A 26117-nucleotide genomic window follows, 5' to 3' on the forward strand; every position below is an offset into this window, starting at 1 on the left:
TTAGGTTATATTATATATTATGTACATGTATGTTTTGGCCTCCAGCATGATTATATGACTTTATCTAGAGATGATTACAGTCGAGCATATTTTTATCATGCGTATAATTAGACTGATCTTGGATATGAGTACGATGATGATAAATAGAGATGATGAGAGATGATTATACTGCTGTAAGGTTATGTCCAGTTGATCTGTAGCATGGGTATGCATGTAATAGGTTAGCATGAGTATGCATGTGTTGACTATATAGTTGGAGACTACATTGCATCATTTTTCTCTTAATTCTTATTCCACCTAAATTCCTATTATGCATTGACTTGTATCATACTGGATATATGCATATGATATGTCATTTAGAAGGAAAGTATGAAATGTGATTTATAGGATAGTTGATAGAAAGCGTGAGGATACTCGAGTGGGCGTGAGGGTTAGGACGCGCTTGGTGGATGATTGATCGCTCGACATAGTTGCGATCCTATTGGCCTTACGTCCGAGGTCGTTAGTCTGTGTGCGCAGCAGACATTCGGGCACATGCCGTTCGCCAGGGCATATGTGGCGAGTTATCCTCACGAGATTTCTATCAGCTAAAAGGGTGCCCAGTCTGGATGGATGTTGATACCCTTAGCGGATGGCAGGGTATGGTTATATTTGAGATACTCCTTGCGGATGGCAGAGTATGCTCTGAGCCTTCGGGCATGATGTTGAGACCGGGTACCGGGTGTTGACTATGCACAGTGGTCTAGTATGATGATGACATATAGAGATGACATTGATGACTGAGATGTTGAGAAATACATATAATTTTATTATCATCTGATTACCTGATTATCGAGTTGTCAATATACATCATATATGGTTGCATTTGATATCATAGCATGGTCATGGTCGGCATGCATCATGTGTCATATTTGATAGAGAGTTATGATGATCATATAACATAGAGATTTATTTATTCATTGTCGAGGATTATATACTTTTATCAGTATGACATGTTATCTATTTTTTATTTATGTATTATTGAGAATACATTCATATAATTGTTCATGACATGATGCTCTTTCTGATTCATATTATTTAGTACATGATTTACTCTCTGTTTGGCATCACTGATTCGGGGTAAGGTCTATTCACTGAGCCTTTTGCTCATGACTCTCTTTATTTCTTTTCTAACCCTCCAGATATTGTGATACGTGATAGCGACTTAAGATATTATGATGAGATATTTTAAAGCAAAGATGAGGTGAGCTATAGACGTGAAGTGGTATAAAAGATAGTTTAACCAGACTTTGAGTTGTATCGTTGTTTGCTATATTTGTACCTTATTGTATCAGATGATGATTTGTATAGTACATGTCAGATTATAGAGCACTTGTGTATCAGTTGTTTAGTTGTATCTTGATAATTTGTTGTGGCCTGTGTGGGCCCTACTAGATTATGTAGTGGTCTAGTGTATATTATTATGGATTTGGATATTCATATGTTAATAAGTTTATTTGGCTGATAGTATGATGTATTTGGTGATGGATTATGTGATCTGGATAGGTTAACAGGTTTTATTTTATGATGTCATGATTATATGTGCATAGGAGAGTATCTGTACGTGATAGGCCCCGCCTGTCCTGTCACGTGTGCCGCGCGTGCCGTGTGGGCGCATGGGCGTGTACGTGCCCGTGCCAGGCGGGGGCGTTACAGAGAAGCTGCCGAAGTTAGTGGGGAAGACCCTCTTGACGAGGGGAGGAAAACCCCACTAGGGGAGAAAACCGTTCTTCCTTCCACCGAGCTCTTGGTTAGGCGGTAAGGAGAGGAATAAAGCCGCTGGAGGTGGCAGAGAAGACCCTCTTAGTGAGATTTACTCTCTTGTCTCTCTTGTCTGGCTATGTTATTGTTGAAGGACCATTTGCACCAAAAAGAAATATCCATTTTTTAATTGGATAATGACATTAAACTATATTGATTTAATAATATAAAGTTAATTTTACTAGGTAAAACCTATATTTTCTTCTTTCACCTCTCCCACCTCAAGACCTGCAATCTCCACCTCGATCATAAATCCCTTTATGTTATGCATCATTATTAATATTTTGAGAGAAGTATTATGCACTAATATTAATTACTATATTGGTTAAGGTTTGATTTTCTTTAAAACGCTCTTACTTGTTTGAACTTAATGTGATCTGATGACGAGTATACATGATCAGGGAGAAGTTAACCCCATTGCAGTTGAAACATATTAACCCCATTGCCTCACCCGAGATTGATCCTTTACTTTTCAAAGCGACAAGAGATGGCTTGCCGTGAAGCTAGTGATGAAAATCATGGCATGAAATTGCCAAGGTTGTGGAAGCGCCTTAACAATCCGTAGCCTCTCTAGCCTCATAAAGTGCTCTAGTTCTTGTGTTGCTTTCATTTCGAAAATGAAATCTAGATCAGATAAAGCAAAAAAAATAAAAAAAATCATTCAGTCTCTTCCCCTCAAAGACTATTTTGGCATTAGCTCTCTTGATCTCTTTGAAGGTCTTTGGCTACTTTGGGATGAGCACGTCCACTTAGAAATTTTGAAGTCCTCTAGTAGATATATTTTCGCTCTCATCTAGGGATGCTCGTCGGATTCTAATTGGATTATTAGTGGAATCTATGGTGACCCCTACCATGAGGATGATTCGAAGCTCTAGAATATCATAAGCGACTTTGCTCTCGGTCCAACCCTGCTCTGCTGCATTGGAGATTTCAACAATATAGCTTATTCTGCTGACAAGTTGGGGGTATGGCAACAAATTATCACCGACTCAAAAGTTTCAACTCCAAAATTAATGCTGTAGGGCTGATGGACTTGGGTTATGTTGGTTCGTCTTACACTTGGTCTTATAGGCACTCGGAGAACAGCTTGGACCGGGCACGCCTTGATCCTACACTAGTCTCACCATCATGGAACTGCCTCCTCCCTTCTGCTAGAGTTCTCCACTTGCTCACTATCTCCTCACATCATAACCCTCTTCTTTTGGACTCTACTATGGTCAGAAGAAACAAGCCTCATTGCTTCAGGGCGAAAAACTGGTGGTTCAACATCAAGGGTTATTATGAGTTCTGTCAAAGCTGCTGCCACATGCAGGTCGGCTAACTTTGACCAAATTAGTTCTTAGCTCGATATTGGTATTCTTCATGGGTACCACTATCTTTCTCAAGTCTCTTCTCAATAAGATCAAAGGCTTAATGCATGACTTCTGGTGGGGCTTTCAATCGAGCAGCTCACAAATCTACTTCAAGAGTTAGGATCTAATTTGTTGCTCGCTTAACACTGGAAGGACTGGGTGTTTGCTCACCTGAGCTTATCAACAGTCTAGTGCTAAAAATTGTTTGGAGATTAGTGGCAACCCCACCAGGCCATCCTTTCCAAAGCTAGATACTTTCCTAATTCTTCTTTCTGGGCTGTAAAGATGGAAAGTAGATCGTCTTGGACCTAGGCTACAATTATAAAACTAAGGGATAACCTTAAGGAGAATATCACTTGGTCTATAGGAAATAGTTCCAAGGTTAATATTTTGAAAGACCCTTGGCACACTCACACTGAGCTATCGGATATCTCTCTTTCGAACCATATTAAAACTATCCAAGACCTGATAGAGAGTTCAGCTTGAAATATAAAAATTTTCAGGAGTTTGTTCCAGCGTGACGTGCTAGGCATATTCTCTCTATGTGTGTTTGCTTCATGGGTAGGTGTAACAACACCGAAGCCTATTGTCTAGCTAGATTCACCATTCGAGAGCGTGCCTCTAAGGAAAGGTTGGACCCACCACATATTTGGATTGTACCTTAGTTATCTAATGAATTTTGGCCTTTTCGACTTTAAAAGAAAAGTCAAGTTATGAGATATTTAATAAAGAATATTAAAATGAAAGATTAATTTTGATATCAAAGTGTTTAAAACTATTTTAAAGTCATCATTAAAGTGTTCAAATGGTATCATGAAGGTTTGGTAATTTGAAAAAAATACCCAATGACACGATCTAAATTCAACTATCTGCTCTGCCGTCCAAAGTATGTTTGATTGCACTCTAGGGTCGTTTGAATGCACCTAGAAAATGTTCAAAGTCATTCAAAGTCATTTGAAGATACAAAGACTAAAAATTAGGCCGTTTGAACACGGTGAACTTGCATTTGAATGGGATCGCAGAATCTTCATAAAATATACTACTTCGTGAAATCTATTTAGAAATCTTTTTGCCTTATCTTTCTAAGCAATATTTACCTTATTTCTAATAAGTGACTTATCCTATCTCTAAGAGGTACTTATCTTATCTTTAAAAAATATTTATCTTATTCTAAGATGTATTTATCTTATCTATAAGAGGTATTGCTTTTATCTCTAAGAGGTATATAAAGGGGCTTAATCTAACACTAGAGGAGGCCATCGATCATTATTTGGAGATCATTTTTTAGAAACCTTTGGAGATCACTTTTTAGCTTTAGATGGAACATGCTGAATCACTCTCAACTCTACACATCTATTTTAAATTTGGAAAACTATGTCTCGAGGGTTACTAAGACGGAAGAATCAATCTCGAGTATTATTGAGGTTTGGAAAGCTATCACAAAAAGCAGTGTATCACGGGGTCTAACGAACAAGATTACTACAGATTGAGTTGTGGAGATCGACAGGTGATCCGTAAACTTCTTGTTAACTACTACAAGGTTTTATTAATTGGTTTCTGTCCGAGTTTGAATCCGTGATTTTTTTTACCTAATTTAGAGTTTTTCCACATAAAAGGTTTTGTGTTTGTGATTTTCTTTTTCACGCTTTATTTTTCATATGTTATTACTGATGGTGTGTGATTGATCCTATCTTATAGGGTATTTATTATGTTTTTCAATTGATATCATATCATGCCTAAGGATTTACATAAGTTAATTCTTTTTAGATACAACTTTGATAGTAGCAAAAATTATTTGAACACTAAATGGCACACAGTTTGTAGTTGTATTTCTGTAGCGCCTTTCTTTTTCCAAATATCATTTTCGTCACTAGTAATCATGAATTAATAGCCAAGTTTTGGGCTTCAGGTCACTAGTTATAACCAAAAGTTAACAATCTAAGACCGGTGTTGACCATCAAATCGTAGATGCCTACATATTATTGTGACTTGTTGGACTTGGACTACTTCCAAGTCTTCGCGCTGGTCAAGGTCGGGCTCACACACTTATATGCAACCATAGAAAAAGTTGTGAAACAAATTAGGTCAAGATTTGATCGCAGAAAAAATGACATACTTTTGTAGAAACTTGTGTTTGTACGCACAACGATCTTCTTACAGTAATCGAAAATGACAAACAATGATATTTCTCTCAAGCTTCACAAAAGAAGAGATAAGTACTTATAAGGATAAGGTTCTTGGAGTAGTCTAGGCCATTCATGAATGAAGACTGTCAGTATCTACTTAATATCTATATTTCTTCTATTTTGATGTCGATGTGCAATCTATGTACTATATCTTTTCTTAAATGCTTAAGTTAAAGATAGGATTACGGCTAGGTCGTTTATAAGCCCATTTATAATGTTGGAATGCAAAAGTGTGATTCATGGGTAGGTGTTGTGTGTTGCTAGAAAAAAATTGTAATACGTGCATGGGAAGATGGTAGCAGTTATTTAGATTATTTTTGCTATGCCATTAAATGAGAATAATGGAAGCAAAACAAAATAAAAGTACTTTTGTCTTTTTACTGTTAAACAGATCATATTATTTAATTGCTCAGTTAACTTTTAATCATTTATGATATATGGGCAATCATGCAAAAACAAGGATTTTAAGTAGTATTCACATAAAATCCAAGTATTTTAAGGTATACACCTAAACAAGGAATGAGTGACTTATATCAAAAAGCAATATTAATTATCTTTTTTCACTCCTACCCATTTTAATTTATCTTTACAGTTTTACGCAATTTTATTTTCAAATACTAATATTACCCTTTCACCATTTTTGAGAATATCTCTATACATTAAATGCTTGTAGATTTCATAAAATTTTACTGGGATATGAGATTAAAATAAATAATATTTTTGGTGCTCTTACTAGAAATATGATAAAATTTTTGAAAAAATAAATATTTCTTTTCAACACTCTCCTTGCACTTGCCTAAACTACGGTCTTCTTTGTTGTCCTAACTCTTTTCCTCTCCTTTTATTCTAACTATGTTTTTCTCTTATCTTGCATCTCTTCACTCTTGCTCTAACTGTCTCCTTATTTCTTGCATTTCCTTGTTGTTAAACCCTAGTGAAATTAGTAGGAACTAGATTTGGAATAATCCGTTCATATGAAAATATTGGAAACTTTATAGTGGTAGCCTCGGAAGTTACGGATCTAATGGCTTTAAAATGAAGTATTCTGATGTCGGTGGGAAGAAAATATAAATTAAATAGTAGAGGTAGGTCAAAACTGGACATATATGAGAATACTAACATTGCGGCGATCATCAGAGAGTGACGGACGATCGTGGGACGGTGAAAGTCAGCCATATGAGTGGGTGGCTTGCAGAGGAAAAGAGTGGCTAGTGTTGAATTATAAAATATATCCCATACAACATATTTGCCATAGGATTAGAAGATCCATGATTTCCAAATCAAATTTTGAGCTAATCTCAGCCGTTCCTTTGATTTAGGAATCAATGAGCACCCTTTGATCGAGATCATAACTAATCTTCCCCAATTCCTCTTCTCCAATTCGGTGGCAACCTATCCCAAATTGCTTATTCCAAATTGATCATTAGTCATAGCCCATCGTCGGTCGTAGTTCGTTGGTCACACCTCATCGTTGGTTGTCACAACCTATCGTCGATCGTTGTTTATCATCCTCTTGCATCACCCCCTCTCGTGTCTTCCCATTGCGGATTCTTGATCTGGTGGTGCAGAAATCCCCTTGCGGATTCTTGATCTGGTGGTGTAGAAATCCGAGGCAACGGCGTAGGAGGAGAATCGTGCCGAGATCCGCCACATTAAGGAAATGTTGATGGAGGAAGTGCCCAAGCTCCATAGATTATTGCCTAAGAAGAAGGTTCGCCTCTTTTTTTTTCCCTAGCTTTGTCCATGGAACAATCCATCCGTAGGATGATTATAAAAATTTAGGTAGAGATAGCATCGTGAGTTAGGGTTCTAATGGCTCTAGTTTCACGTAAATCGAAGGTCGGGATGTAAGATAAAAATAAAATAGTGGAGATATGTCAGGGAGGGCAAAACAGTAACATCCGACATTGTCGCGATCGTCGGAGGGTTGGTGGACGGCCAAGGGTAGTGGTGAACGGCCGTGTAGTAGGGTGGCTCCTGGATGTAGGAGGTGGTTAGGGTTTGGATGCTTGAAGGGGATCTACGGTTATGATCTACTCCTATGAAGATAAAGACAATCTAACGGCTATGTAAAAAAAAGATAAGGATGAGAATAATAACTAGCTAAACTCAGATTTCTCTCGATGATAATTCTTATCAACTCATGCCCACCCCTATTTATAAGAGTAAAATCCCTAACAGATCAGATTCACATGCGGATTATCCGATTTATTTAAAATTTAAAACAGAAAGATAAAACTAAGTAACTAATCTCTAACAGATCGGATCTACAAGCGGATTATCCAATTTATTTGGAATTCAAAATAGAAAGATAAAGCTAAGTAACTAATTTGTCTCGACTCGGCTTGACTCAACTTAACCCATGTGGTCGGATCGTAATAACATCCCTCCCTTCTCCTTCTCCTTTCACTATCCTCTTCCTTCTGTTCACGTTTGCTCTCGCGAATCTCTTCTAGTCTACCTTTTTCTCCTTCTTTGCCTTATGCCCTCGGAAGAGGATGAAACCTTCCTTCAATAATTTGCTGCCTTTCTATCCAAGACAGACATGGAGGAAACAATTCCCCTCAATGATGAGAATATTGTTCCACGAAGGAACCCAAGCTTTTGCCTCATTAGGAAGCTGATATGAGATAGGATATACAACCCTCTTGGTCTTAAGTTAGCCATGATCAAAGCCTAGAAGCTCAATGAGCCGATAGAGTTCATCGAAGTAGAGAAGTTGGCTTATCACCTGGTCTTTCCCAAAGAAAGTGATAGGTGGAGAATGTGGCTGGGTACTCCTTGGTCATTCAACTGGGACCTCTTCGTCCTTAACCATTTCCTCCCAAACTCTATTACAGACTAGATCTGGATTGATTCGGATGTAAAGAAATTATGAAAATTTAGGTTGTGATAGCCTCACGAGATATGATTCTAATGGCTATTATTTCATGTCAATTAGATATCTAGATAAAAATATATAATTAAAATAGTGAAGCAAGGTCAGAACAAGGTAGAACGATAAATATCTGACGTTGCGGCGGTCGTTGGAGGATGGCGGACGGCCAAGGGTGGCAGTGGATGGTCGTATAGTAGGGTGGTTGTTGGAGGAAGGTGGTGGCTATAGGTTGGAGTTAGAATTTGGTTTCTAACTTAGATATATTCCTAGGAAAATAAAGATTATCTAATGACTATGATAAAAATAGTAAATACGAGAATAAAAAAATAATGAAGCTCAATTAATTCTCAATGCTTGGATGCTTGGATACTTAAAACCCAACACCTCTATATATAGAGGTCGGGTAGGCTCGATCCATTGAGCCAAATGTCCTCATGATGCGATCCAATCTAACTCGATTCGCATCAATCCACCACTCTGTCCTCAAGGTGTCTATGGTAGTTTTAATACCTCGATCTCCCTATGGGTCTCGCTTGCCACGAGGAGGAAGGCCCCATGGTAGGTTTTATTATAGGGCTCAGTTATTCGAGTCATAGTCTGCCCTAGCCACGAGTGACTTGGGACAAATCCTAGCCATGAGAGGTTTGAGCCAAGGTCTTAGTGCATGAGGTTTAGGCCATGGCTCGGGTGCGGATGGTCTAAGGTAGGTGTCGATGATGGTGGCTTGGATCACTGCCAATGGAAAGGTAGGGTTTTCGAGCCTAGCTTCCATCATGGGTGGGGAAGATGGTGTTAGGGCCGTTGTTGTAGGCTTCTCCGATGGGGTAGGGGCAGCTTGAAGGGTCTGCGGTCGTGGAGGGACCTCCACCGCGGCCAGAGGAGGAGTGGTTGTGGCAATTTGGAGCTCTCCTCCATCTCCTTCAAGGGTAGAGTTCATCTCGCCATGGGTGGTTGGTTCTAGCTGCATAAGGAGGTGGTGTCGAGCTAGAATAATTGCCGTCAAGACTTGGACATCCATCTCAATCCTCTTGGAGCTCTCCATTGCTCTCTTCGATGATTCTCGCAATGAGTCCATGGACTCTACCAATGCCTTCGCCCATGCTAGTGGCTCATTGTTGGTGGCTGTTGGTGGTACTAGGGGAACCTCCACAAGCATTGAGATGAGTTCTTGGTCTTCCATGACCGTGATCTCCCCTGGTTTAGATTTGGATCACATGTTCACTATCGTTCGAAGAACGTCGGCTCTGATACCAATTTGATACGAACTAGCTTTGACCCAACTCAAATCAATTTTTGGACAGAATTTTATCTGAAATATTTAAGAGAGTCTTCAATAGATCTGGTAATTAGATCGATATGAAATTTTGATAAGTTGTAGCTCTTGAAAATATCTTTATAATGAATCTAATTTCTCGTAGATCGAATGACTAGATTAGAAGATATCTTCAGAAAAGTGGATGAAGATCAGAGAGGCAGCTCTGATACCAATATTACGAACTAGATCTGGACCGATTCGGATATCATAAAATTATAAAAATTTCGATGATGGTAACCTCATGAGTTAGAGTTCTAAAGGGTCTAGTTTAACATCAATCGGATGTCTTAGTGAAAAGATATAAATAAAAGAGTAGAGTAAGATCAAAATGAAGCAGAACAGTAAATATTCGATGTTGCAGCTATCTTCAGAGGGTGGCAGACGGCCAATGGTGGTGGTGGATGGCCATATAGTAGGGTGGCTCATGAAGGTGATGGTAGCTATGGGTTGTAGGTAGAATTATAATTTTTAACTTAGATCTACTCCTAAGAAAATAAATGACTATGATTAACTTACTTCTACTCCTAGATTATCTTACTCTTACTCCTGAGATAAACTCAAGACTAAAATACTTTCTCAATGCTTGGATTATTAAACTAAGAAACTCATGATACGATCCACGTTTAATCAGATTGAATTTGAGGACATTGGGCTCGATAGATCAAATTTGTTTATCTTTTAATTAATTCATGTTTATCTTATGTAAGCCCTTAAGGTAAGTCTAGTTAAGTCATGTAAGCCACTAAGGCAAGTTTAATTTAATTATGTAAGCCTTTAAGATAAGTAAATTAAGTCATGTAAGTCTCCAAGGTAAGTCATAGTACGAGTCATATAAGCCTTTAGGGCTAAGTCCGAGTAGAACTTATTTTTAATTAATTCGTATTTATGTAAGCCCATAAGACAAGTTTAGTTAAGTCATGTAGGCCATTAAGGTAAATTCAATTAAGTCATATAAGCTACTAAGGCAAATTCAATTAAGTCATATAAGTCTCTAAGGTAAGTCATAGTTCGAGTTGCATAAGTCTTTATGGGTAAGTCTGAGTATGACTTATTATATCCGACCTCTATATATAAAGGGGCTGGGCTTTTTAGTTCAATAATCCAAGCATCCAAGCATTGAAAAATTATTTTAGTCTTGAGTTTATCTTAGGAGTAAGAGTAAGATAATCTAGGGATAAAAGTAAGTTAATCATAGCCGTTTATTTTCTTAAGAATAGATCTAAGTTTAAAACTTTAATTCTATCTCCAACCCATAGTCACCATCATCTCCACGAGCCACCCTACTATACGACCATCCACCACCACACTTGGCCGTCCACCACCCTATGACAACCGCCGTAACATCGAATATGTACCATTCTGACCTTGCTCTATTATTTTATTTATATTTTTTCATCCAGACATCTGATTGATGTGAAACTAGACCCATTAGAACCTTAACTCACACTACTACCTAAATTTTCATAATTTTATTACATTCAGATCAGTCTAGATCTGGTTCGTAATATGAAATTCATTAGAACCCTATCTAGTGTGGTTACCACCATGTAATTTTTCATAATTTTCTTATATTTGAATTGGTCCAGATCTGGTGCGTAACAAATTTGTTTTAGTATTGTCAAAAAAATATAGCTAATTAATTTGTTTGTTACCATAAAAATCAAATAGTAAACTATTGAAACTATATGGCTAACATTTTACAAATAATGTAGCGAACTCATTTATTTTATCATCATCAAAATGAAATTGTAAACTATTGAAACCTTATGGTTAATAATCTCTCCTATTTTTTAATGATGACAAACAATAGATGCAAACTGATATTTTATTTTCAAATAGTATCTATTTGCATGAATCATATATTTCTCCCCTTTGAGAATCAGCAAAATGAAATAATAAATTAAAAAAGAATATTGATATAATACTAAAGTAAATCGAATTATTGTTCGTGATATGTAATAATACTTGCTTTCCCCCTAAATAATTGCATGTAACAGTTGAAGAACATTATCCAATTTCTTAGAGAGATTGATAAAATTAAAATTCATGCAGTATATCTCGGTCTATTTATTTGCACAAAATCAATACATAATATATATTCATAAGATATTTTAAAATTATACTTCAAAAGGATTAAACATACCACGTTCTCTTCTAATATAGTAGAATATCCCCACAAAGAGAATTTTTAAAAAATATCTACTAATTCTGAATTGATAATAAATTTCTTTTAAGATATCATAATCCTAAGTTGAGTGCCCAATATACATAGAAAAATAGGTTTAATACTAATATATGAAATTATTTTGGATACGGGTAAAATCTAGCACACATATAAATACTAAACATAATATTCGACCTACTGGCCATTAATTAAGTACAGTAAAGAGCTCACCATATATTGATACTTTCTTTTATTTACTAGTTTATTATTTTCATCTTAATTTGTCTATCTTCGTTAATAGACTTATCGCAATTCCAATTAGTTGTGCATTTTCTATCTCAAACATTTTAAGCAAATTCTTCGTATATTTGGTTTGATTAGAAAAAATGGCATCCTTTAATTATTTGATTTGTAGTTTGAAAAAATATTATAAATCTTCCAATAAGCTCATCTTAATTTACTTTGCATACGCTTAGTAAATTCTTTTGCACAAGCTTTCATCAGTAGGATCAAATATAATATCTTTGACATAAATTTAGAAAATAAGTATGTCATAATTTTTTAAATAGAGTAATATCTACTTTCTATATTATGAAATAATTATCAATAATAAATTTACTTAATCTTATATATATCATGCTCTAGCCTCTAGATGCTTGTTTTAATTATACAATGCTTTTCTAAGTCTGAAAAAGTGATTTAAAATTTTATTATTTAAAAATACTAAAAGATTATTTTACATAACTATTTTTGAAATATAATTATTTAAAAAAAGCACTTTTACCATTTATTTATTATATATCTTAGAGTGTCTTGTCGAGATAAAAGCAACCGGTTGGTACAAAACCCACACTATAATTTAAAAAAGAACAATGAATTTGACTCTAAATACAAAGATAACAAAAGGTGGACTTAGATTTGTGGAATCGAAAAAGCATTATATATATATATATATTTATTTATTTTTATTTTTTTTGTGTGCAAATTATCCAAACAAATTAGATACAACTTTGATAGTGGCAAAAACCATTTGAACGCTACGTAATAGACACTATGTAGTAGTGCATAGCACGTAGCACCTTTATTGTTCCAAATATCATTATCATCGTGACTAGTAAGAGTATATGTGCAATCTGAAGTCAATACTAAAGACCATAATAAGTCAACAACTTAAGACCAATCTTGACCTCATTGGAGAGATGTGTTCATATTATTGTGACTTGTTAGACTTGGACTACGTACTTCCAAGTCTTGGTGCCAGTCAAATTCGGACTCACATACCTGTATCCAACCATAGATTTGATAGTAGAAAAGACAGGCGTGCTTTCGTAGATTATTTCTTCTCAAAATAATACCTAGATAACTTTTTCTCATCTTTTTAATTTTCTTGTATATCCTTCTAAATTTAGCATTTGCATACAAACCATTCAAAACCTATTATTTTTGCATGGATACTCTTCTAACTTTTCTTTATGATTGTATGTTAAAATCTAACCCATTTAACACGTAGAAAGACAAAGATGCCCTTAAATGAGAGTAACGTGAGAAAAACAAAATAAAATTTATTTGCTAAGTTAATGTTTAGTCGTTTATGGTTTTATGGATAACCATGCAAAACCAAGTGTTTTAAGATATACGCGTCGATGAGGAATTTTCTAAAAATTAATGTGGCCGGTTTGAACGTGTAGATATTTTTCTAAGAGCAGTCAAACGTGTAGATATAGCTAGCTAGAGACGGAACTTGTGCTTATAAATAGTGGTAGCACTCAAGCATGCATTAATTATTTATCACCACAGCCTGACCTCTCTCCTCCCATAGAATTGATTTAATGGCTCCCAAAAAGAGTCTCCTTGCTTTTGTAATGCTCTTGGCTATCATTGGACATCTCGTCCCTCATGCGAGGGCTTCATATCCTGGAGAAGGACCACACTTTAGGGGACGAGATGCAGACAGACCTGCAGATCCATACAACCGTGGAGGAAACCCATATAGGCCTGGAAATCCATACAGAAACCGAGACAGGCCTGGAGATCCATATAATAGGGGAGGAAACCCATACACTAGTCATCATCATCATCATCCTCCTCCTCCTCCTCCTCCTCCTCCTCCTCCCCCTGCTACAACCACCAAGGAAACGAAGAAAAGTTCTACAATAGGTCAGTCGTAACGTTTCATTGGATCATTTCTTCTGTAACACTCCCCTAAACTATTTATAGCTAGACTCGATATATTTTAGAGGTTTTGTGTGTATATTCTTCTAATATCTCAAGGATTATCCTAAATTTGATTCTTTTTTTTTTTGAAAATTGAAGATATATTATTCATGGGCTTTCGAGCACACACACCTAAATATAAAGTCTAGAAGGTTATACAAGCAAGTAAAGAATTTTGAAATATCTACACACAAAAAGCCAAATGTTTTAGTAGGCCCGATTTAATAATTTTAATTAGATGGACAAAGGTTTTCAGATGGGCTAACACTGATTTAAATAATGTTAATTTAATAGCTCACTTCTTGATCTTTAATGCTAGCTCTAATATTTCTAAACATATTCTTTATCATTTTAATTTTCAGGTAGCACTCCTTAGTGTTCAAGATCAAAAGTCCGTCATGCATCGGCATCCGATTGTCGTTTCTACAGTGGTTCTCATTGAATAAAAGGGCGATTACATCAATATTGTGGAGGAATATGTCTACCTCCTAGTGATAGTAATACTTTATAATTAGGTTGCTCTTTGTACTTAATTTGGTGTTATTCCAGTGTATACCCTTAGGTATATGTTATGTGTCCTTAGTATCTAATAAATGTCTATTCTGGATCGTAATATTGGCTCTCATAGTTTACTCTCATGTCTAGGTGTGTTATTGTGGAAGGACCATTTGCAGTGAAAAAAATTGGTCCATTCTTTAATTGGGATCATGACATTAAATTATTTTGATTTAACAATACAAAGTAAGTTTTATTATGTAAAACTCTTAATTGACAATATCTATATATTCTTTCATCTTCCTCCTCCCCCACCGTAAGACCAGCAATCTCAACCTCGACCATAAATCCTCTTTTATTATGCACAGTTATTACTTTTTTGAGAGAAGTATTATGCATTGATATTAATAACTTTATTGGTTAATGTTTGATTTTCTCGTAAACTCTCTCAATTGTAGATATGATCATTAGCCTGACCCGCCTAAACCTGGCCTGAGCTCGATTTAGACTCGGCCCCACCCGAGCTCGAGATAGTAGTGGATAGCTGGGCTAAGCCTTTGCCTGCCCAGTCCAACCCAAAAGCTCGATCTACTACTCTCATCTATGGCTCAACCCATAACGCAAGTATATTCCTATAACTTTTTAGTCCCACATTGGATATTTAGTAAATTATATATCAATATATAAGTATGTTCTTATAAAAGATAACTAAAATATGTTCATATAAGCCTATTAAACTCGGTCTAATAAAATATAATATTTTTTTTATATTTAACTCATTATGTTAGAGCTATTATACTCAACTTAAGCCCAATATCTAATGGGCTAGTGGGCGGTAATGAGCTAGAATATTCTAGCCTAGCCCGAGTGATCAGTAGGTCGGGCCGTGAACAAATACTTAAACCTAATTGGCCCAAAAAGGTCGGCCCGAACCTAGCCCGGCCCACCCGATGATCACGTCTACTCATTTGTTAAAAATTAATGTGATCCATTATACGTGATGCAGTTGTCAATATGTTATGTACTCCCTCAATGAGTAACATAATCTGTAATTCATTGCATAATTCATAATTGATTTGTAATCCTTAATTGATCATGTAATCCGCAATTGATAACTGATTGCATAATCCATAATTTATTGCATAATCTAAAATTAATTATATAATCCGTCCTATTAATGAATTATATAAGATATAATCTTCTTCTCCGGTGACTGAGAGGCTTTTGGTACAATTGAAACATATATTACATATGTAAGATAATTGTGCAACCGTTTGGCTAGCCAAGTTAGATAGCTCCTACAAAAGTAATATGAAAACTTAAAATAGTGTCATTTTCTTTCAAGTCTAAAAGGCGATAGAGAAAAACACAGAAAAGAAAATATATTCATATATTTAATTTAAATACAAATGATTTGCACCGTGGATCACAAACAGAATAATCGAAAAGATATAGACATACACTATATTAATACAAATTATAATTAAAAATTATAGTAATCAATCATTCGTCAAGCTTGGTCATCACCAATCAAATAGATAGTGATTTGGTGTCGAAAATATTGCTAGGGAGCCCAATCATTATAGAAAAATATTGAAAGGAGTAACAAGGAGAAAATATAAGATTATTTTGCTTGATAAACTCAAGATACAATCCCTTTCATAATGGCAAATGATCCAATAATAACTATTAATTTCTCTCTTCTAATTCAAATCGTTGTGATTAAATGGTACTATCATATCAAAAGTACTGGCCACATTTCTAAATTGTAAAGATAAATTAGTCACATTTTATTTTTCTCTTAGCTATCTATTTTTTTATAAAAAATAAAAATAATAATAAATTAGTAGAAGTTGACAATCCTATTATTAAAGAACAGTTATAAGATTAAGCAATAAGAAAATACTTAAATAATAATATTTTTTACCGATTAATCTAGTCACATATGTAAAATATCTTATATACCTATTAATTTATCAACATATAAAAATTATTTTTAATAACTAATTGGCTAGTATCGGAACATTGTTCTTTCATAGTTTTATTACAAAATCACCTATTTTTATTATTTTCTGACTAATTTTTTCCTTGTCTTACAAAAAAGTTCTGAGAATTATATATGCAAGAGTCAAATAACTAAATTATCCCAATTCACTAGGTGTTTCTTTATAAATGTTATATAGAATAGAAAAAGATTAGTCTAAAAATACATGTCCTTTAATCTCACTTGACACGTAATAATAAATATTTTGCTTGAATAAACAGATATGGGCTATAACGCTACATACTACATATATACGTAATGTATCATATCCAATCCGTTAAGGATTAGATTCGATAAATTTTAACATAAAAAAATTATAAAAGTTTAGATGGTGTAGTCTCACTAAATAGAATTCTAATGGCTCTAGTTTTACATCAATCGGATATCTAGATAAAAGGTATAATTAAATTAGTGGAGCAACATTAGAATAAGGTAAAATAGTAAATATTCGACGTTGCGGCGGTCGTCGGAAAGTAGCGAACGACCAAGAGCTGTGATGGACGGCCAATGGCTGTAGTAGACTGTCGTATAGTAGGGTGGTTGTTGGAGGTGATGGTGGCTATGAGTTGGAGATAGAATTTGAGTTTCTATCTTAGATCTATTCCCCCAAAAATAAAGATAATCTAACAGCTATCATAAAAATGATAAATACAAGAATAAGAAAATAACTAAATTTAATTAATTTCAATGCTTGGAGGCTTAGATGAATAAAGCCCAGCTCCTTTATATATAGATGTCGAGCACAATGAGTCCTACTCGAACTAAGTCCTAAAGGCTTATACGACTCATATTATGATTTATCTCAGAGACATACATGACTTAATTGAGCTGACCTTATATGACTTAATTGAATTTGCCTTACATAATTTAATTGAACTTGCCTTAGCGGCTTACATGATTTAACTAGGCTTGCTTTAAGGATTTATATTAAAAATAAACATGTCTTAGAGATAAACATGACTTAACTAAATCAGTATTCTTTATCTTTCTCGGAATATTTCTTTATTATGCCACAAATTGAGTCCTAATATAAAGAAACCTTAAATATAAAAGTTGTAGATTAGGACATTTTCGATCTTCTCCAAGTGGTTCCACAATATTCGGTCAGTTGATAAAATCTGCTTTTCCTAAAACTGCGTAGAAGTTAATGAACGTAGCTAATTAAATAAATTCTAACATACTTAGATTCTAACTAAACTACATAAGCAAAATAAATAAGATAACTATACTCGATCCATCGATCTAATATCCTCGTGATGCGATCCGACGTGACTCGATTTGCATCACGATTATATTCCTCCTTAGCATTGCAATTATCCATCTCCATACTCTCTTGTGGTTTGAACTAAGACTTTGTCCCTTTCGGTCTATTTGAGGAGTGGTTTGAACTCTTTCCTTAATTAATGGAATACATAAATTAAATTAGTCTAATTAATATAAAAATCACGAAATGCACAAATTCAGATAACATGATCCATAAATAATTACATAATACATTGAAAAAAAGAGTTTAAGTCATCTTCTAGGGTGAGGATAGCTAATAGTTATCATCCTACTATGTATTCTCAAGACAAGAGCACCATGTTGAGTACAAACCTTCTTTTATTTTCTAAAGAAAGTCTGCTCTAATACCGATCAACAAGCACTCAAGTACAATAATATAGAAAAGATAGCAGATGCTCTAGAAACAAACCTTCGTTATAATAAATACATAGTAGAAATTTCTCAACAAAAATAAGGGTTAAGTTAGAATTAAAATTAAATAGCAAAGATAACAAAAGGTGGACTTGATCTATCAAATTGAAAATGCTTCTTGTTGTAAATTACGCAAACAAATAGATACAGCTTTGATAGTGGCAAAAACCATTTGAACACTAAATAGTAGAGTTTGTAGTTGTGTATACGTAGCACCTTTCTTCTTCCAAGTTGCTTAGTTGTGGACTTATAAGTCATCAGTAATGACCAAAAGTTAACAATCTAAAACCGGTGTTGACCATCGAATCATAGATGCCTACATATTATTGTGACTCGTTGGACTTGGACTACTTCCTAGTCTTCTCACCGGTCAAAGTGGGGCTCACACACTTGTGTGCAACCATAGAAAATGTTCCTAAACAAATTAGATCAAGATTTAATCATAGAAAAAACAAGTGTTTGTACGCATAATGATCTTCTAACAGTCATCGAAAATGACAAACAATGACATTTCTCTCAAGCTTCACAAAAGAAAAGATAAGAACTTATAAGGATGAGGTTCTTGGAGTAGTCTTGGCCATTCATGAATGAAGACTGTCAGTATTTACTTAATTTCTATGTTTTTTCTATTTTGATATGGATGTGCAATCTCATGTAATATGTCTTTTCTTAATTATTATAATAAACTTGTAATATATGCGAATATGGTAATTATTAACTGTCATTTCTACAGTTCAATCTTACTGTATGGGACATTCTAGCCACAGTTCAATCTTACAGCATCTGAAAGGACATTTATAAAGCTAGGATGTGAAGCATTATTCAAGTACTTTGATCTAATAACATTTCAATATGATTACGTTAACTATATTAAAAAATTATAAAAATATTTTTAACTAAGTCTAACTAAGAGCATTTTAGTCATTCTAGAAATAAGAATATTTTAGTTATTTTATAAATAATATATTTCTATTTAATGAAATATTCTCACTGTGTTAGTTTAAATCTAATACAGAATTTTTTCTATACATATTCAATAAGATTCGATTTATAAATAATAAAAATAGAACATATACATCACAATTATATTATAAAGCAAAGCGTTATATGTAATTTTTTTTAAAAAAAATCAAATAGTTTAGCTGGTCTCTCAATATATCTCTCAGCCTCAAAAATGCTTTGAAGCGGAGAGAAAAGTATATATAAAAATGCTCTGCAGATTGCTTCCATCAAAAGGCGAAATTGTTCTACTTTTTCTTTTGTTTATTTTTCCACTGCTCTTCTTCCAAACTCTCTCTCTCTCTCTCTCTCTCTCTCTCTCTCTCTCTCTCTCTCTCTCTATATATATATATATATATACATATATGTATATATATACACATATATGTATATATATACACACACACACACACACACATATATATATATATATATATATAATTTGATTTCATCCCTAATAGAAAGGAAAAAAAATTGATATCTGGTTTTGCAAGAATGATTTATCCTAAATCTAGATTTGTTTTTCAAATAAAGTATCTTTATTTATTTTAATAAGCTCATAATATTTAAATTATCTAATTTTTGTGAAAAAAAGTTGGGCATCCGAGCACTTATATATACATAACACTCAGTTTATTTACAAAGTAGAATGCGCAAAAATAAGATTCTAATGAGTATCCATGTAAAAAACCAAGGTGATCTGAGAATTTGATGGTATACACATAGATAAGGTATTTCATAGGGTTATGCATAAAGAAAAAAAAACCCTTGAAGATAATGAGATGGGATTGGACGTGTCGATATTTTTCTAAGAGCAAAGCAAGAGTCAACACTGATAAAGAAAGAGAACGTCAATCTTAGAGTTCAAGTTCTTGATGTTCGCCAAACCTCATGTACTTATAAATAGTAGTGATGCACTGTGAGTGCATGCAATTTATCACCACAATCTCTCTCTCTCTCTCTCTCTCTCAATATATATATATATATATCTCATAGAAGCAATTTAATGGCTGTCAAAAATATCCTCCTTGCTTTTGTAATCCTTCTCTTGGCTTCTAATGGAGATCTCATCCCTTATGTGAGAGCTGCAAATGCTACGATTAATCCTAAAACCATAAACCCAAAGAGGGAGACCTGTAGATCTAGCTGCGCATCCAGAGGAGGCACATACATGCCCAGACAGTCTCCTCCTCCTCCTCCTCCTCCTCCCATTAAGGAGACTGCTACTACAACCACAAAGGAAAAGAAGAAAAGCTCTACTATCGGTTAGTCATAGTAGCCGGACATACTCAATTATTTTAGAGGTTTTGTGTTGATATTCTTCTAAAATCTCTCCATAGAATTAAAAAAGAAACCCGCAAATATTAAGTCTAGAAGGGCATACGCCAAATCAAAAACTTCTTAAATATTTACACACAAAAGCCAAATATTGTAGTAGGCCCATTTTAATGATTTTAATTAGCCGGACAAAGGTTTTTCGATGGCCTAAAATTAAATAAACCTAGGACTTTTTGATGTAAATAATATCAATTTAATATCTCAGTTCTTATATATTCTTTAATATTCTAATATTTATAATCATATTCTTTATAATTTTTAATTTTCAGGTAGCACTCCTTAGTGGTTTGGATCAAAAGTCTATTATGCATCAGCATCCAATTGTTCTCACTGGTTCTCGTGGTAGCTAGCGTCTCTCATAGATTAAAAGAGCACGTTTTGGAGGAATATGTTTAACTCCTAATAATTGTAATATTTTATAATTTGGTTGCCCTTTGTGTTTAATTCGGTGTTATTCACGTGGATGTCTCTACTCACATGTATGTCTCCTTACTATCTAATAGATGTCTATTCTGCATCTTAAGCATCTTAAAATTGGCTCTCACAATTTACTCTTATAATTTACCCCCATTGAAATATTTTGATTTAACAACATAAAGTCAGTTTTACTATGTAAATGCTATAATCCACATCGTATCACTTCTTATAGGGCTATCAAAATAATCATGCCGCCCAAGATCGGTCGAGCTTGGCTTGATTAAACTCAATTAAGCTCAGCTCGAAAATGAGTTGAGCCGACCTTGATCTTTAAAATAGTCTTGAAAATAATTCCGAGCTAGCCAAGCTTGTTCATGAACCAGCTCAATCAAGTAGGCTCGATAAGATTTGAAATAATTATTATATGTATATAAAATATAAGTAGTACTTTTTATATTATACTTCTGTTATATTCTAAAATTTCTTTAAATGAATTGTTATGTACTTTAATTTTGTAGAATTTAGTTTTGAATTCTGATTCTATCATATCTTTCTTAAAAATGTCGACATTTTTGTTAGTTTGCATTGTTAAAGTAAGTTTTATTTTAAGTTTGATTCAAATTTCATTCAAGTTTGAACATGTTCAAAATTTGGTTTGAATCGATTAAGGCTTAAAATTGATTACTTAAAATTAGTTTAAAATTGACTCGAATTAAAATAATTTTAATTCGAGTTTGATCATAAATTTAGGCACATTTATTAATTATTTTTGGAGAAGTATTAATTACTATATTTGTTAAGGTTTGATTCCATCAAAACTTATTGAAGTTGAGAAAAAATCGACAAAGTCATCTTTTTATCTTAGCAGGGAGAGCAGCATTTATTATCCAACCAAATCTTCTCGAGGCATAAACAACTAATTGGTACAAAACCCACACTTCATTAAATGCACAACTTACCGAAGGGCAATTTGGAAAAATGAAGTTGGCTCCATATACAAAGATAACAAAAGGAAGAGTTGATTTGCCAAATAAAAAATACACTATATTTCTTTTCCAAATTATCCAAATAAATTAGATTATTTGCGTCGAAAATTTACTAGGTTTTCCATGCAAATGAGAAGCTGATGAAGAAAGATGGATCAAAGAAGCTGATGAAGAAAGATGGATCAAAGAAGCCTCCTTCCTATATTGGAAGCCTCCTTCCTATAAAAATGCACAGCTTAATTGGAAGCCTCCTTCCTATATTAGACAGCAACAGGGCATTACATAATGTTCGCGGCAAACCTATAAAAATAGTTCATGCGAAGTCTGAGCCAAACTCACTTTGGTGTTGCGAAAATCTTACTATTCTATCTACAAGGAAGAATGAAGTTTGGAATTTGGTACAGTTCCACTTCCGACTCAAAAAAGTCGGCCACCGGGGGAATTGCGCACGAGATTAGAGTAGAGGTGACGTGGTTGAGTATGAAGCTTGTCCATCATTGCTTTCATTTGCTGTAATAACATCAATTACACTAAAGAATTGTTGATTCTTGGCCTGTTGTTGCTAGTTCAAGCAAAAAAAACCAGCCGTCAAGGAAGAAATTGGGATCGACAGTACTCCTTGCTTGAAGCACGTTCCGTCAAAGCCCCTGTTGAGATTATCCCTATTTTCAACTTAGGACTGTGAAATGCTGGATGATTGGATTGATTCAAAACTCACCCGGAGGATCACCCTCACTTTTGGTGTGTAGTTCTCAATTCCTTCTTTGGTTGGATGACCAACCTCTTGGATCCCTACTCTTGAAAAGGAAAGCGACAGACACCTCTGGGAAAGAAAGCGCTTGATTCCGTCATAGGCCTAACTGAAAGAGTGGAGTTCATTCCCCGAATTGGCAACCACGGGAAAGAGCACCCTTGAAATATTCACTTGAATACATGGAGCTTGACCTGTGGAAGTGCAGGAGCACACTACTGAGAAATCCACTTGACTTGACTGAGTGATACGAACCGGGTCAGATCGGATCATGTCAAAGGGAGATTAGGCTCAATGGATTGATTCTAATTATCTTATTTAGTTATTTAGTTTAGTTAGAGTCTTAGTAGGTTAGGATTTTATTTAATTAGCTAAATCCAACTGTGTGCAATTTTGGGAAAATATTCGCAGAATATTCTACATATAGCCAAATAATATCAAACCAATTGGATAAGGTCGCTAACCTCTAGATCTACAATTTGAATATTTATGACTTCTCTAGATTTAGAATCTATCTATGAAAAAATAAAAGTTATAGATTAGGAAATTACGGACCTAACCCAATTGGTTTTGTAATTTTCTAAATATCGGAGAATATCTAACGAATATTTTTCCACGATTGCGCGGACTGATTCTTGTAATACATTCAGATCTTGAAGGAATCGTAGCATAACCTATCTTTGGTTCCAAATCTTATCAATTTGGTATCAGAGCTTTTCATTGAGGCTCTCCTCTTGGATTGACCCTTTCCTTACTCGCTAGGAGAGCTTCCTTCCCAACAACCGTTATAGCGTAGACCTGAGCTTTCACCAAGAGAGAATCCATCAGCATGAGCTGAACGAAGAGCCTGATCTCTCTAAGAATGAAGAACAAGCACCACCACCAAGACTGATCACTTGACTAGTTCACTTTGGGCTGCTATTCGGCTCTCCCCTGTATGTAGTATACAAAATACACTCTTTTAGGGCTCGTGTAGTTTCTAACTTGGTTGTTCGTAAACTTCACTCTACCGGATTCCATATATTTGTAATGACTCTCTGGAATATCAAAAAATAGGGTTTCTGCCCTAAGACATAGCCAACAAGGGTATTGTACCACGTTTGGTTATTCTCGTTAATATCCTGTTCCGGACATACTGCAACCCCTTGTCCTCCTTCAAGGCTGATTGGATGAAGTAAAGTCTTCTATCCTCGTCTACCACTCTCGTTTGGAACAGATTGCTCCATTTGCCCTATTTCAAGCTAGCCGAGAAGCGAAGGGGGAGAATGCGATAGCCAAATCAGGCCTCGAAGCCTTAGCCTTGTTGCAAGAGAGAGATAGAGAAGCGGGCCTACCGCAAAGACAAGATAGGTTGTGGATGGAAATCCAAGGAGGCAATGTGATGAAGTCCCCTCGCCTATCAACAAGAGAAGAGTGTCTGTCCATAGGCTTTTTACGGAATCAAGTTTCGATGTGAGACTCGTCTCCCTTTGGTTGCGGGTTGGTGAGGTCTTCATCCCGTGTTTTCGAAAAGAAAAATGGAAAAGAGGATTTGTGAAGATATGCAGAGACAAAGCGTTTATCTCCAACTCGATGAGAAAGAAGGAACCAAGGATCAGACTAGAGCTTGGTGGTTTAGCCCTTTCCAATAATATGCAAAATAGTAGATTCAGCATTATCTTGGATTACTCTTTTTTCTGGTAATGGAAAAGATTGAGAATTTAGTCCTTCTTCCTTTGATTATGATATTTTGCTTTTTTTAACTGTTGAAATGTTCTATAACTTTGTAAGAGAATAAGCAACTGATATTAGTGTCGGACCATCGAGTCAAATTTCTTGTGTCATGTGCAACGTCCATCAATGATGGTTCATTAATGTCCATTGATTTAGACTCCTTCCCCCAGCCCTGATACGAAAAAGATCAAGAGGGGCCCAAACCAAAGCTCTAGTGCCTTCAATCCTTTTATGAAAGAGAGGGAGTTATGTGATTCCCATTTTCAAGTAGTTTCTTCAGGTGAAATCTTATATATATATTATGTTTGTGATCTATAACTAGCCACTACAGTCTCTCAAAGAATGCATTGGATGGATGCCGAGGGCGTAAGGAGGGAAGTTTGATTTTTCTCATTAAACCCATCTTAGGTCCCAAGCAAGGGGAAACACCCAGCTTCGCAGAGCAACTCTCTCCCGAGTCCACAGCAAGGTGTGGAATTTGGATCTACTTTGTGTTTTTACTCTATTGGATCAAGTCAGATACTCTGCCTTCTACTACTACTACTTACTACTAGGGAGAGAAAATGCTATATTTCAGAGATTGGACTCTCTTATTGTGTTTTTTCTAGGCTGTTCCTGAGGTAGGTTCCTTGGATCCATTCTGACCAAAATGGATGAATGAAGAAGCTAGCCCGGGTATACTGATCGAGCTCTTGCTTTGCCTATCTGTCTCACTCAGTCTTGGGGGTTATAGAAACATACAAAGGGCCTACTCTTTTAATTAAAGCCAATCTCTTAAAATAAAAAAAAAGCACCCCTAGCTTCCCTTGTTGAAATACTTTGCCCTGCACCATTTCACCCATAGAGATGTGTTATCAAAGATTAGGAACTAGAGCAGCTTTTTGTTTTGGCAGCATCATTTTCAAATAGTAGACTTTTCAACCATTTTTGCTTGTGCGTCTTCCCCTAGAAATTCATGGATTTCTCGCAATATGAGAAACCTTCTCTCTTTTGCTTTCGGGCCTACGTCTCTCTTTCAAGGGTTCCTGTTTCTTTGGTAGCTTTGGGCAAGGTAGTAGGCATGATTATTTTCAGTTTCTCTTGCACTTTAGGCTTTTTTCTTACTTTTCTTCCAACTTTGTCATTTTTGCTATTTAGTGCCTCATTAAATGTTGATAGGATACTATAAGAGAGAGAGAGAAATGACCCGTACTCATCTTCTTCTTCATCTTCTTCATCTTCTACATCTTCTACTTCATATGCTGCTGCTAATTCTTCTTCTTCTTCTTCTTCTTATGTTAGCTTATGTGAAATAATAGAGAATCTCGATGGAACAAGAAACTAAAATCATAATAAAGATAACTATTCTAACCAACATGACAAATTAAAGTTCATGCTTTCTTCTCTATTGACCATTGGAGGAGGAGGATGATGGAGGATACCATTGGATGATATGGTGGTAGCTTGGCGAAGGAGGATGAGGCAGCACCACAGCAGCTTGACAAAGCGATACCACGGCGGCGACTTAGCGAAGGAGGATGAGGCGGCACCGCGACATCTTGAGGAGACGAGCACGGGTGTCGACTGCTGAAGGAGGAGGAGGCAGAGATGTTGGATGTGGAATTTAGGGATTAGGATTTTCTCACCCCTTTTATACCGAGCCTATTGAGTCGAGCCTGAGCGAGTCGGCTCCAGCTCAGACTCGACTTGATATTAATTTTGAGCTGGTTTTGACGGCTCGGGATCAGATCATCTCTAACTAAGCCGAGATGAACTTGAGCTTTAGCCAAG

This window comes from Typha angustifolia, chromosome 4, assembly GCF_048772165.1.
Source record: "Typha angustifolia cultivar Huaian chromosome 4, ASM4877216v1, whole genome shotgun sequence".
Lineage (NCBI taxonomy): Eukaryota > Viridiplantae > Streptophyta > Magnoliopsida > Poales > Typhaceae > Typha > Typha angustifolia.